At 40.2% G+C, this 14,002-nt stretch overlaps 1 non-coding gene and 6 pseudogenes across 1 annotated transcript; 6 read left to right on the plus strand and 1 right to left on the minus strand.

Annotated features, from left to right (window-relative positions):
• Window positions 1-71: 71 nt before the first annotated feature.
• LOC148857329 (5S ribosomal RNA) lies at window positions 72-190 on the plus strand (annotated as a pseudogene).
• Window positions 191-547: 357 nt separating this feature from the next.
• LOC148857330 (5S ribosomal RNA) lies at window positions 548-666 on the plus strand (annotated as a pseudogene).
• A 359-nt stretch (window positions 667-1,025) lies between these two features.
• LOC148857331 (5S ribosomal RNA) lies at window positions 1,026-1,144 on the plus strand (annotated as a pseudogene).
• A 359-nt stretch (window positions 1,145-1,503) lies between these two features.
• On the plus strand, window positions 1,504-1,622 carry LOC148857332 (5S ribosomal RNA; annotated as a pseudogene).
• Window positions 1,623-1,981: 359 nt separating this feature from the next.
• On the plus strand, window positions 1,982-2,100 carry LOC148857333 (5S ribosomal RNA; annotated as a pseudogene).
• Window positions 2,101-2,458: 358 nt separating this feature from the next.
• On the plus strand, window positions 2,459-2,577 carry LOC148857334 (5S ribosomal RNA; annotated as a pseudogene).
• Window positions 2,578-6,469: 3,892 nt separating this feature from the next.
• Window positions 6,470-6,576, minus strand: LOC148857335 (small nucleolar RNA R71). Its single transcript, XR_016095208.1, has one exon. It is a non-coding gene; the product is annotated as a small nucleolar RNA R71 (small nucleolar RNA).
• Between the last annotated feature and the right edge of the window lie 7,426 nt (window positions 6,577-14,002).

The following is a 14,002-nucleotide window of genomic DNA, read 5'->3' on the forward strand; positions in this document are numbered from 1 at the left end:
AAGTCTGAAATAATTAATGGGGGGGAGCAAGATAGTGAGTGCATAAAGATTTAAGCGAGCAAGAAGCAAACGGTTGTGATCATACCAGCACTAATGCACCGAATCCCATCAAAACTCCGAAGTTAAGTGTGCTTGGGCGAGAGTAGTATTATGATGGGTGACCTCCTGGGAAATCATCGTGTTGCAACCCAATTTTATTAATATTTTATTTTTGATATATTATTTGCAAATTCCATCTGTCGTTTCAGCGAGACAATTGGAAAAACGCGCCGGGTTCTCGGACCATTTGCGGCACGACCGTCATTACTGAATGGGAACGGTGCAAAACCAAGCTTTTGGCATTCGTCGTGCATTGTGGGCACCGCGATAGTATTGCATCTATCCGGGGCTGCGACAGATCTGGAAAGGAATAACTCCGCTCACGTGGAGGCTTGTGTACGGTTACTAAGGGAGGAAAGTTTCATACACCGTTTTTTCAAATCTGAAAGAATTAATGGGGGGAGCAAGATAGTGAGTGCATAATGATTTAAGCGAGCAAGAAACAAACATTTGCGATCATACCACCACTAATGCACCGGATCCCATCAGAATTCTGAAGTTAAGTGTGCTTGGGAGAGAGTCGTATTAGGAAGGGTGACTACCTGGGAAATCATCGTGTTGCAACCCAATTTTATTAATATTTTATTTTTGATATATTATTTGCAAATTCCATATGTCGTTTCGGCGAGACAACTGAAAACAACGCGAAGGATTCTCGGACCATTTGCGGCACGACCGTCATTACTGAATGGGAACGGTGCAAAACCAGGCTTTTGGCATTCGTCGTGCATTGTGGGCGCCGCGATTGTATTGCATCTATCCGGGGCTGCGACAGATCTGGAAAGGAAAAACTCCGCTCACGTGGAAGCTTGTGTACGGTTACTAATGGAGGAAAGTTGCATACACCGTTTTTTCAATTCTGAAAGAATAAATGGGGGGGAGCAAGATAGTGAGTGCATAAAGATTTAAGCGAGCAAGAAGCAAACGGTTGCGATCATACCAGCACTAATGCACCGGATCCCTTCAGAACTCCGAAGTTAATTGTGCTTGTGCGAGAGTAGTACTAGGATGGGTGACCTCCAGGGAAGTCCTCCTGTTGCACCCCAACTTTATTAATATTTTATTTTTGATATACTATTTGCAAATTCCATATTACGTTTCGGCGAGACAACTGGAAACAACGCGCCGGATAGTCGGACAATTTGCGGCACGATCGTCATTACTGAATGGGAACGGTGCAAAACCGGGCTTTTGGCATTCGTCGTGCATTGTGGGCCCCGTGATTGTATTGCATCTATCCATGGCTGCGGCAGATCTGGAAAGGAATAACTCCGCTCACGTGGGACCTTGTGCACGTTTACCAAGGGAGAAAAGTTGCATACACCGTGTTTTCAATTCTGAAAGAATTAATGGGGGGGAGCAAGATAGTGAGTGCATAATGATTTAAGCGAGCAAGAAGCAAACGGTTGTTATCATACCAGCACTAATGCACCGAATCCCATCAGAACTCCAAAGTTAAGTGTGCTTGGGCGAGAGTAGTATTATGATGGGTGACCTCCTGGGAAATCATCGTGTTGCAACCCAATTTTATTAATATTTTATTTTTGATATATTATTTGCAAATTCCATATGTCGTTTCGGCGAGACAAAAGAAAACAACGCGCTGGATTCTCGGACCATTTGCGGCACGACCGTCATTACTGAATGGGAACGGTGCAAAACCAAACTTTTGGCATTCATCGTGCATTGTGGGCGCCGCGATAATATTGCATCTATCCGGGGCTACGACAGATCTGGAAAGGAATAACTCCGCTCACGTTGGAGCTTGTGCACGTTTATCGAGGGAGGAAAGTTGCATAAACCGTTTTTTCAAGTCTGAAATAATTAATGGGGGGGAGCAAGATAGTGAGTGCATAAAGATTTAAGCGAGCAAGAAACAAACATTTGCGATCATACCAGCAGTAATGCACCGGATCCCATCAGAACTCCGAAGTTAAGTGTGCTTGGGCGAGAGTAGTATTAGGATGGCTGACATCCTGGGAAATCCTTGTGTTGCAACCCAATTTTATTAATATTTTATTTTTGATATACTATTTTAAATTCCAAATGTCGATTCGGCGAGACAACTGGAAACAACGGATCGGATACTCGGACAATTTTTGGTACGATCGTCATCACTGAATGGGAACGGTGCGAAACCGGGCTTTTGGCATTCGTCGTGCATTGTGGGCGCCGGGATAGTATTGCATCTATCTGGGTCTGCGACAGATCTGGAAAGGAATAACTCCGCTCACGTGGAAGCTTGTGCACGGTTACCAAGGGAGGAAAGTTGCATACACCATTTTTTCAAGTCTGAAATAATTAATGGGGGGGAGCAAGACAGTGAGTGCATAAAGATTTAAGCGAGCAAGAAGCAAACAGTTGCGATCATACCAGCACTAATACACCGAATCCCATCAGAACTCCGAAATTATGTGTGCTTGGGCGAAAGTAGTATTATGATGGGTGACCTCCTGGGAAATCATCGTGTTGCAACCCAATTTTATTAATATTTTATTTTTGATATATTATTTGCAAATTCCATATGTCCCTTCGGCGAGACAACTGGAAACAACGCACCGGATTTGATGAACTTACAATTTATCTATAATTTTTGAGGACTTTAGCATGGATTTTTATGCCGGTTTTATTAATTTTTGCCTTAATTTAGCTTAATGCTAAGAATAAGTTCAGGGATAATCAATCCAAGAAAAGGAAGGAAAAAGGCAAGAAAAGAAGGTTCAAAAAGACCAATTTCAGTCCAGCCCGGTCATGGAAGCAAGAGAGAGCACTTCGGCCTAAAAAGAGCAAGTGAATTCCTTGAGAAAACCCAAGAAAATAAAGCCTAGCTATGAGGAGAATTCGGCCCAGCAAGGAAGGCCCATTTTTAGCCCAAATAACAGCCTAGAGTGTAGCCCACATGAGCTTAAAAGCAAGCTAAGTTGTAGCCCAAATAGCAGCTCAAAGCGAGCTAGGGGCGGCAACTTCTAGGAGTTTCTTGAAGAGAAGGAGGGAGCACTCTAGAAGGTTCATGAGGGGTGTAATACACCCCATTCTAGAGGCTTCAAGAAGGGGCAAGAGCCCCCTTGAAAAACTATATAAGGAGGCCTCTAGGAGGGGAGAAAGTTGTTCAATTGCTTGAGAGGAAGGCTCTCCCACTGTTAGAGGTTCGGCCACCTTGAGAGAAGAGAAGAGAAGAAGGCTAGGCGCAAGGAAGAAGAAGAAGAAGGCCTGAAGGAAGTTCAAGACAAGCAAGTTAGAAGAAGAAGGTGAGTTCGAATTGAGAGTTTGTGATTCAAAGATCTTCTGTAATAAATCATTTGTAGTTTCATTCTCTTTTGATTTGAATTCTGTTTCTTAGTTATATGTTCTTTCTTCTTTCTCCTTGTTTCCATTCTTCCTTGATGTATTTCAGCTTGTAAAATTTCAGTTCAGCAATCTAATTCTTTTTGATTCATTCAAATGGTCATGCATTGTATTTGAAGTTTCTTGAATAAGGGTGTGATTGTAGATTAATTCGGCCAACTAACCTTCAAAACTCAGATCTGAATTCTCAGATCTGAGATTGCAAGATCTGAATTGCTTGAAAGAGAATTCAGATCTGCAATTTTCAGATTGGGCGAATTAATCTACAGCTTGGAATTCCTAGAGTTCTTGAGAGAGACTCTAGGAATTCAGATCTACTATTCAAGAACTGAATTGAGTGCAAGGTTAGAGATAACTTGCACAATTCAGTTGGTGATCAATTCAGATTTGAATTGATGCCTTAGAAGTGTTTGAAGAAATGCATGCATGAGGATTAGATTCTTGCTAGAGATAGAAGAACCGTCACTCATGCATAGGATGAACATGCACTTGAGAGAGGCTGTTCATGACCTTGGGGTTTCACCAAACCAAGGCTCAATCATGATTCATTCGAATGATCCAAATTGATAGATTGCTGAATTCTGAGATTGACATTTACTGCTTACTCTTCTAACCTGAATTGAAGGCAATTGGACCAATGATTTAGATAGATTTTAATTTAGGATTTCTTAGCTTTCATTAGAGTTTTGATTTATTTGTTGATCAGATAAGAAATGTTCAATTTAGTATTGGTAATTGTTTCCTAAATCCTCGTGGGAACTTGAACGGCTAGTGCACTTGCTAGTGTCACAATGAGCCACACATCAAGTTTTTGGCGCCGCTGCCGGGGATTTAGAGAAACAATATTAGGAAACATTGAGCATTCTTAATCTGATCTCATTCAGCATTGCATTCATAGTTGGGTTAATTTGCTAACTTTTTCATTTCAGCTTGGACTGCAACTGCTGTACTACTGTAGTTATGTTTCTTCTTTCTTAAGTAGATTACTTTCTTTTTTTTGGTTTCAGTTTCATTTTAATAAAGGCGTATTTGATTTCTATTCAATCTTGATGTTGTTCCCTTCAAAAAGAAAAAAAAAAAAAATTCACATAAACATGAGTGTTGCAGATCTGAGTTGCATTCGGCACTCAGATCAGCAGATTTCAGATCTGCAGCACTCAGCCGAAAAGAGTTGCTTTTGTTTCAGATTTTATTATTCTTTTCTTTCATTACAAAAAGAAAAAAAAAAAACAAATGAAAAAAAAAAGGGGGAGATCTTTTGAACAACCAGAGGAGCAATTGAGAATTCGGATCAGAACTCAGATCTGAGTTCAGATCTGAATTCTGCTATTGCAGATCTACAACAGTTCAGATCTGAGTTCCTCTGAACTCAGACCTGAACTGATGAAATTTTGAGGGGAATTGGGTGTCATCACCACCCCAATTCACCCTAGGGCACTTCTGCTATTCCCCCAAAACAATTTGGTAGCAATAACTGAAGGTAAGGCAATTGAGAATTCAGATCCAAACTCAGACTTGAGTTCAGATCTGAATTCTGCTGTTACAGATCTACTCAGTTCAGATCTGAATTCCTCTGAACTCAGATCTGAACCGATGCAAGTTTGAGGTGAATTGGGTGCCATCACTACCCCAATCCACCCTAGGATACATCCAACCTGCCTCAGGGGTGAATGGATAGCAAGGAATGAGAGAAATTCAAATCTGAAATGCAGTTGATATGATGTGAGGACTGAACTGATACAGAGCATACTATGAATTCTGGGTGGACTGAATTCTTGGCTTTACCCACTTGTAACCGAGCTACATTAGCTAAGGAGGTGTATGTTTGGATTGAATAATTGTTATGCCTCAGATATTTAAGAAAAATTAGCACTTTCCAAGTATTTCTTTTAGCATTCAGATCTGTAGCAGGGCTGCTATAGTGCAACAGTTAGCAGACCTGATTTCAGATTTCTACAAAAGTTGTATGGGCCGAATAGCTTGCAATACCAAACATTGCAGACCCAATTTTCAGGTCTTAGCAAGTGTTTGATATGCATCAGCTATACAGGTTTGAGCTTCAATTGTAGAGTTTTTAACCCAAGCCTAACTCAGGACTGGTTTTAGTTTATTTCAGATCCTTTTAAATTTTTTTTTTAGATCAGATCTGATTTCAGCCCTAAAGCATCACAGAATTGATTCCAACCTTAATGGATGTATATTGTAGTGTATACCAATGAGTGTGTATGAGATATCCAGCTCAGATCTGAATTATTATTTATTAATTTCTCTAGACTAACAATACCAAAGACTTGTAGATCTGAACTCAGATCTAAATTGGGTCTGAATTCAGATGTTGCAATCGATGGATGTAGATAAAGGAACCTTGAATAAGATGATTGGTTTAAATTTGCTTTTAGTATAATCGGCTTCATTTATTCATGATAGGATGTAGGTTTTGTATTCCAATACTTCACTTTACATTTTCAGTGTGATAGGATTAGTTATTTATTTTCTTTTGTGAATATTGGCATTTTTATTGCTTTGACTTTAACAGTTTATGACAAGCAGACCTGAACTGGAAGAGATCCTTTACGACCCAGAGATTGAACGGACTCTCCGTGTCCGTTTGAGAGCTGCTAAGCAAGTCAGACAAGAAGCACAAGAAATGGCTGAACAAAGAACTATGATGGATTATGCCAAGCCTACCCTCACCGGGACTGTCTCCAGCATTATCAGGCCAACTATTGCTGCCAATAACTTCGAAATTAAACCGGCCATAATCCAAATGATACAAAATACGGTTCAGTTTTGTGGTATGGCCCATGAGGATCCGAATGCCCATATTGCTAACTTCTTGGAAATCTGTGACACCTTCAAACACAATGGGGTAAGTGATGATGCCATCCGGCTGAGGTTATTCCCATTTTCTTTGAAGGATAAAGCCAAAGCTTGGTTGAACTCATTACCGGCAGGATCTATAGCCACATGGGACGAAATGGCCAGCCGTTTTCTCTCTAAATATTTTCCCCCTTCTAAAACTGCTAAAATGAGGAATGACATCACTACTTTTTTCCAGCAAGAGGGGGAATCTTTATATGAGTCATGGGAACGATACAAGGAGCTGTTAAGGAGAGTTCCTCACCATGGCCTCCCCATTTGGCTGCAAGTGCAGACTTTCTATAATGGTCTTACTGACTCAAATAAGACCATATTAGATGCTGCAGCCGGAGGATCCATAAATAATAAAACTCCTGAGGTTGCCCATGCACTTATTGAGGAAATGGCAGCCAACAATTATCAATGGCATTCGGAAAGGACTCAAACTAGGAAGCAGCAAGGCTTGCATAATGTTGACACTTATACAGCACTAGCTGCACAAATAGGAGCACTCAGTAAAAAAATAGATGAAATGCAGATAGCTGCCATGCATGTGCAGCCTCTTAATTGTGAATTGTGTGGGGGAGGCCACATCAGTACAGACTGCCAAGTTGGCAATCAGTTCAGACCATCTACTGAACAAGTTGACTATGTCAGCAATTCGTCAAGACAGCAGGGTTACCAGAGTCACCATACTTTTCATCCAGGATGGAGGGGACATTCAAACCAGTCCTGGCCAAATCAGCATATTTCCAAGCCGTTCCACCAGACTTATCATCAGCCTGAACCGAAATCCAATTTGGAGGAACTGATGACAAAATTTATAGCAGGTGCAGAAACTAGGTTCCAGAACCAGGAAGCCTCAATCAAAAACCTGGAAAACCAAGTGGGGCAATTGGCACAATTAATCTCTTCCAGACTGCCGGGAACTCTTCCAAGCAACACTGAAGTGAATCCACGAGAGCAGGTGCAAGCTATTACCTTAAGAAGTGGAAAAGAGTTGCCTGAGGTAGAAAAGAAGAATTGGGCTGAACCCAAGGCAGAAACAAGCCTTGGAACCAGACAACAGAAGACGGAACAACCCGAAGCACAACAAGGGATGCACCAACAACCACAAGTTCCATTCCCTAACAGGCTGAAGCAACAAAAATTGGAGAAGGAATTTGGTAAGTTTCTTGAAATATTTAAAAGTTTACATATTAATATTCCTTTTGCTGATGCTTTAGCCCAGATGCCACACTATGCAAGGTTTTTGAAGGAATTATTGGCAAACAAAAGGAAACTGGGAGATGTGGCTACAGTTGCATTAAATGAGGAATGTTCTGCTATCCTTCTGAACAAGCTGCCTCAGAAACTCAAAGATCCAGGGAGTTTCACTATTCCTTGTACCATTGGCAGTTTAAAAATTGAAAAAGCTTTATGTGACCTGGGAGCTAGCATCAATTTAATGCCATATTCTATCTTCAAGAAATTGGGGTTGAATGAACCCCAACCCACTAGAGTGGCATTACAATTGGCTGATAGATCCATTAGACATCCTAGGGGGATCATAGAAGATGTGTTAGTTAAAGTTGACAAATTCATTTTTCCAGTTGATTTCATTGTGTTAGACATGCAAGAAGATGTGGAGGTCCCGCTTATCCTAGGGAGACCTTTCCTGGCTACCGGGAAAGCAATGATTGATGTCCAACAAGGACAACTCAGCCTTAGGATACAAGATGAGGAGATAATTTTTAAAATGTCTGATGCTATGAAACATGCACCCTCTAGTGATGATTCTTGTTTTATGATTGATGCCATTAAATTGACAATTGATGAATGCTTCTAGGTAAGTAGAATAACTGATCCTCTTGAACTCTGCCTCCAGCAGGGAGAACTTGAAGAAACAGAAAATGAAAAAATAAACCTCATGATAGCATACCTGAATGATAAGCCTCAATTCAAGGGAAAGGGGTTTCTTAAATTAGAGAACTTAGGCAAATTGCCCGGACCATCAGGTAAGCCATCACCCCAAGAACCCCCCACCCTTGAACTGAAGCAATTACCATCCCATTTAGAGTATGCTTTCCTTGAGGAACCATCAGATCTCCCCGTGATAATTTCCGCAGCACTGAATCCCTTACAAAGAGAAAAATTATTAAGAGTGCTGCGGGAACACAAAAATGCTATAGCTTGGAAGGTAGAAGATATCAAAGGCATTAATCCATCAATCTGCACTCACAGAATTTTGATGGAAGAGGACAGCAAGCCTTCCGTTCAGCCCCAAAGGCGCCTGAATCCCAACATGAAAGAAGTGGTAAAGGCTGAAATAATTAAGTTGTTAGATGCTGGGATCATTTATCCTATTTCTGATAGTTCTTGGGTAAGCCCCGTGCAAGTTGTGCCCAAAAAAGGGGGTACGACTGTTGTTCCAAATGAGAAAAATGAACTCATCCCTACTAGAACCATTACCGGATGGCGTGTGTGTATTGACTATAGAAAATTAAATGAAGCCACCCGGAAGGACCATTTCCCTCTCCCATTTATGGATCAAATGTTGGAGAGGCTAGCCGGGCATGAGTATTATTGTTTCTTGGATGGATATTCAGGGTATAACCAGATACCAATTGCACCAGAAGATCAAGAAAAGACCACTTTTACTTGCCCATATGGAACCTTTGCATACCGAAGGATGCCCTTTGGGTTATGCAATGCCCCAGCAACCTTTCAGCGATGTATGATGTCTATATTTTCTGATATGGTTGAAAAATTTATTGAGATCTTCATGGATGATTTTTCAGTTTTTGGCTCTTCATTTGATGCATGTTTGAATAATCTGGAACAGGTGCTTACTAGATGTAAAGAAACACATCTTGTGTTGAATTGGGAGAAATGTCATTTTATGGTGCAAGAAGGCATAGTGCTTGGACACAAGATCTCTCAAAGAGGTATAGAAGTCGACAAGGCCAAGGTGGAGGCAATTGAAAAATTACCAACCCCAACATCTATTCGTTCTTTGAGAAGTTTCTTAGGACATGTCGGATTCTATAGAAGGTTTATTAAAGATTTCTCAAAAATTTCCAAGCCATTATCTACCTTGCTTCAGAAAGAAGTGCCTTTTGAATTTTCAACTGAATGTCTTCATGCTTTCAACATCTTGAAAGACAATTTGATCCATGCACCTATCATGATAGCACCAGATTGGACCCTCTCATTTGAATTGATGTGTGATGCGAGTGATTTTGCTATAGGAGCTGTTTTAGGACAAAGAATGAACAAACATTTTCAGCCAATTTACTATGCTAGCAGAACCTTGACTGGACCCCAACTCAATTACACCACCACAGAAAAGGAGCTGTTAGCAGTAATATTTGCACTTGATAAGTTTCGTTCATATCTGATATTATCCAAGGTTGTTGTCCACACAGATCACTCGGCATTAAGGCACTTGCTTACCAAGCAAAACTCAAAACCAAGACTGATCAGGTGGATCCTTTTATTGCAAGAGTTTGACATTGAGATTAGAGACCTGAAGGGTGCTGCAAACCTGGCTGCTGACCATCTCTCCCGGTTGGACACGGTAAGCTCAAAAGAGGAGATAACCAGCAACATTCGAGAAGAATTTCCGGATGAGCAGTTGTACTCAATACAGAAATACTCATATCCTTGGTATGCTGATTTTGCTAATTATCTAGCTGCACAAGTCCTTCCTCCTAACCTTTCATATCAACAGAAAAAGAAATTCTTTTCTGATGTAAAATACTATCTGTGGGAGGAACCCTTTTTGTATAAATTGTGTGCAGATCAGATCATAAGGAGATGTGTCCCCGAGGAGGAGATGGAGTCGGTACTCCAATTTTGCCATGATAAAGAAGCAGGAGGTCATTTTGGAGCTAGTCGCACGGCAGCCAAGGTTTTGCAATCAGGTTTTTATTGGCCCACACTCTTCAAAGATGCCCATCGGTATGTGTCCACATGTGACAAATGCCAAAGATCGGGAAACATTTCCCGACGGAATGAAATGCCCCTTTCCAATATTTTAATCTGTGAAATCTTTGATGTTTGGGGTATAGATTTCATGGGACCTTTCCTGAATTCTTTTGGGAATAAGTACATCCTCGTTGCAGTTGACTATGTATCCAAATGGGTAGAAGCCATGGCTTTACCCACAAATGACTCAAGAAGGGTAGTACACTTCCTAAAGAAGCTATTCTCCCGATTTGGCACTCCGCGAGCTATAATTAGTGATAGGGGAACTCACTTCTGCAATAGCCAATTTGAGAGGTTAATGCAGAAATATGGAATTACACATAAATTAGCTACCCCTTATCACCCTCAAACCAGTGGCCAAGTGGAGTTGGCTAACAGGGAACTCAAAAGAATTCTGGAAAAGACCGTAGCATCCACCAGAAAAGATTGGTCCATCAAATTAGATGATGCATTATGGGCATACAGAACTGCATTTAAGACACCTATTGGCATGTCCCCCTACAGATTGGTCTTTGGTAAAGCATGCCATTTACCAGTTGAATTGGAACACAAGGCCTATTGGGCTCTTAAATTCTTAAATTTTGACATTCAGGCCACAGGGGCTAAAAGGCGGTTGCAATTGAATGAATTGGATGAATTCAGACTTACCACCTATGAGAATGCCAAAGTTTATAAAGAAAGAATAAAAAACTGGCATGATAAGAACTTGCTGAGACGGGACTTTTATGTAGGCCAACAGGTATTGTTATATAATTCCCGTCTCCGCTTGTTTCCAGGTAAGCTGAGATCCAGGTGGTCTGGACCCTTTACCATTTCACAGGTTTTTCCCCATGGGGCTATAGAACTCACCCACCCAGTTCAGGGCACGTTTAAAGTAAATGGTCAGCGCCTGAAACCATATTTAATGGGCAGTACTGTACCCCCTCCATCCACTATTTATCTAGATAACCAATAATCTCTTATGCTTGCTCATGAACAAGTTAAGGAATCTTTTTGTCATTTATCTTTTTAGAATATTAGTTAGTAAAATAAAGATCTTTTTCTCAAAATTCCAATTCTTTAAGGACTCAGTTCATCATTTTCTTTTCTTCAGTTTGCTCTAGCAAGTGTGACTCCCTAACACTACGAACATTGAGGACAATGTTCATCTCAAGTGTGGGGGAGTGAGCCCGAGGCTAGGGTATGGGGGTTGAAACCATGCACCTCATGCACCCCAACACACATATGCAAGCAATGACATCACAAAAAAAAAAAAAAAAAAAGACTGGAACCCCTCAAGTTCATTACTATTTATTTGATGATTTTTTTTAAGAAGGAATTCAATGAGTTGAGGGAGACTGATGTACTTGTTAAGTTTTTATTCTTGTGAATGACCCAATTTGATTTATGCAGGAGAAAAGGGGAGCTGAATATGCCTTTCAGCATGACTAGCCCTAACTTCCTTCATGTGTATGGAAGCCCTTGATTTCATTGTTAATGGTCAAGAGAGCTAGTGCACATCTGAAGTGCTAATTCTTGAGGTTCAATAATTGCAAAGAAGGACAAAAGCCCAAATTGACTCCGCTATTCTGAGCTGAATAGTAAAACTAGCAGCTTAGAACATGAGTCCTATTTACCTACCTCAAACAAGTGACCAGTGTGAGATGGAGCATAAGATGCACTCACACCAAAAAAAAAAAAAAAAAAAAAAAAAAAAAAAAAAGAGAGAAAAGTGTGAGATGGAGCATAAAATGCACTCACACCGAACAGAAAAAAAAAAAAAAAAAAGGTGAGATGGAGCATAAAATGCACTCACCCTTAGAAATAAGTAATTGTGGTGACAACCGAGGTTCAAAGGGGCACTCTAAAGTTGAACTCTCATAGAGATTTAGTTATAGATGTGAAACTTAGTGAAATTTGATTATTAACCTTGACAATTAAGGAGCTGATTTATATATGAATTAGGAGTGAAGGCTAGACTATGATGAAATTCATATTCTCCTTTCCTCGGATCTGATACATATCTTAAATGGTAATTTACAAGAATAAGAGTTGAGCACTTACAAAAGTTCCCCGACTACTCAATGCATTTCTATCTTAAAAAGTTCACCAGGTAAATGGTGAGAACAGAAGGGGGGAATGTTAAGTTTATGGCTGATATCTTTGCTTGAGGACAAGCAAAAGCTTAAGTGTGGGGGTATTTGATGAACTTACAATTTATCTATAATTTTTGAGGACTTTAGCATGGATTTTTATGCCGGTTTTATTAATTTTTGCCTTAATTTAGCTTAATGCTAAGAATAAGTTCAGGGATAATCAATCCAAGAAAATGAAGGAAAAAGGCAAGAAAAGAAGGTTCAAAAAGGCCAATTTCAGTCCAGCCCGGTCATGGAAGCAAGAGAGAGCACTTCGGCCCAAAAAGAGCAAGTGAATTCCTTGAGAAAACCCAAGAAAATAAAGCCTAGCTATGAGGAGAATTCGGCCCAGCAAGGAAGGCCCATTTTTAGCCCAAATAACAGCCTAGAGTGTAGCCCACATGAGCTCAAAAGCAAGCTAAGTTGTAGCCCAAATAGCAGCCCAAAGGGAGCTAGGGGCGGCAACTTCTATGTGTTTCTTGAAGAGAAGGAGGGAGCACTCTAGAAGGTTCATGAGGGGTGTAATACACCCCATTCTAGAGGCTTCAAGAAGGGGCAAGAGCCCCCTTGAAAAACTATATAAGGAGGCCTCTAGGAGGGGAGAAAGTTGTTCAATTGCTTGAGAGGAAGGCTCTCCCACTCTTAGAGGTTCGGCCACCTTGAGAGAAGAGAAGAGAAGAAGGCTAGGCGCAAGGAAAAAGAAGAAGAAGGGCTGAAGGAAGTTCAAGACAAGCAAGCTAGAAGAAGAAGGTGAGTTCGAATTGAGAGTTTGTGATTCAAAGATCTTCTGTAATAAATCATTTGTAGTTTCATTCTCTTTTGATTTGAATTCAGTTTCTTAGTTATATGTTCTTTCTTCTTTCTCCTTGTTTCCATTCTTCCTTGATATATTTCAGCTTGTAAAATTTCAGTTCAGCAATCTAATTCTTTTTGATTCATTCAAATGGTCATGCATTGTATTTGAAGTTTCTTGAATAAGGGTGTGATTGTAGATTAATTCGGCCAACTAACTGATGTGTGGCTCATTGTGACACTAGCAAGTGCACTAGCCGTTCAAGTAATAAAGTAGTGAGTGAAGTATCGTTCCCACGAGGATTTAGGAAACAATTACCAATACTAAATTGTACATTTCTTATCTGATCAACAAATAAATCAAAACTCTAATGAAAGCTAAGAAATCCTAAATTAAAATCTATCTAAGGCATCAATTCAAATCTGAATTGATCACCAACTGAATTGTGCAAGTTATCTCTAACCTTGCACTCAATTCAGTTCTTGAATAGTAGATCTGAATTCTTAGAGTCTCTCTCAAGCACTCTAGGAATTCCAAGCTGTACATTAATTCGCCCAATCTGAAATTTGCAGATCTGAATTCTCTTTCAAGTAATTCAGATCTTGCAATCTCAGATCTGAGAATTCAGATCTGAGTTTTGAAGGTTAGTTGGCCGAATTGATCTGCAATCACACCCTTATTCAAGAAACTTCAAGTACAATGCATGACCATTTGAATGAATAAAAAAGAATTAGATTGCTGAACTGAAATTTTACAAGCTGAAATACATCAAGGAAGAATGGAAACAAGGAGAAAGAAGAAAGAACATATAACTAAGAAACTG

The sequence above is a fragment of the Nelumbo lutea genome, chromosome 4, assembly GCF_056320005.1.
Source record: "Nelumbo lutea isolate HS-2025 chromosome 4, American lotus-T2T, whole genome shotgun sequence".
NCBI lineage: Eukaryota > Viridiplantae > Streptophyta > Magnoliopsida > Proteales > Nelumbonaceae > Nelumbo > Nelumbo lutea.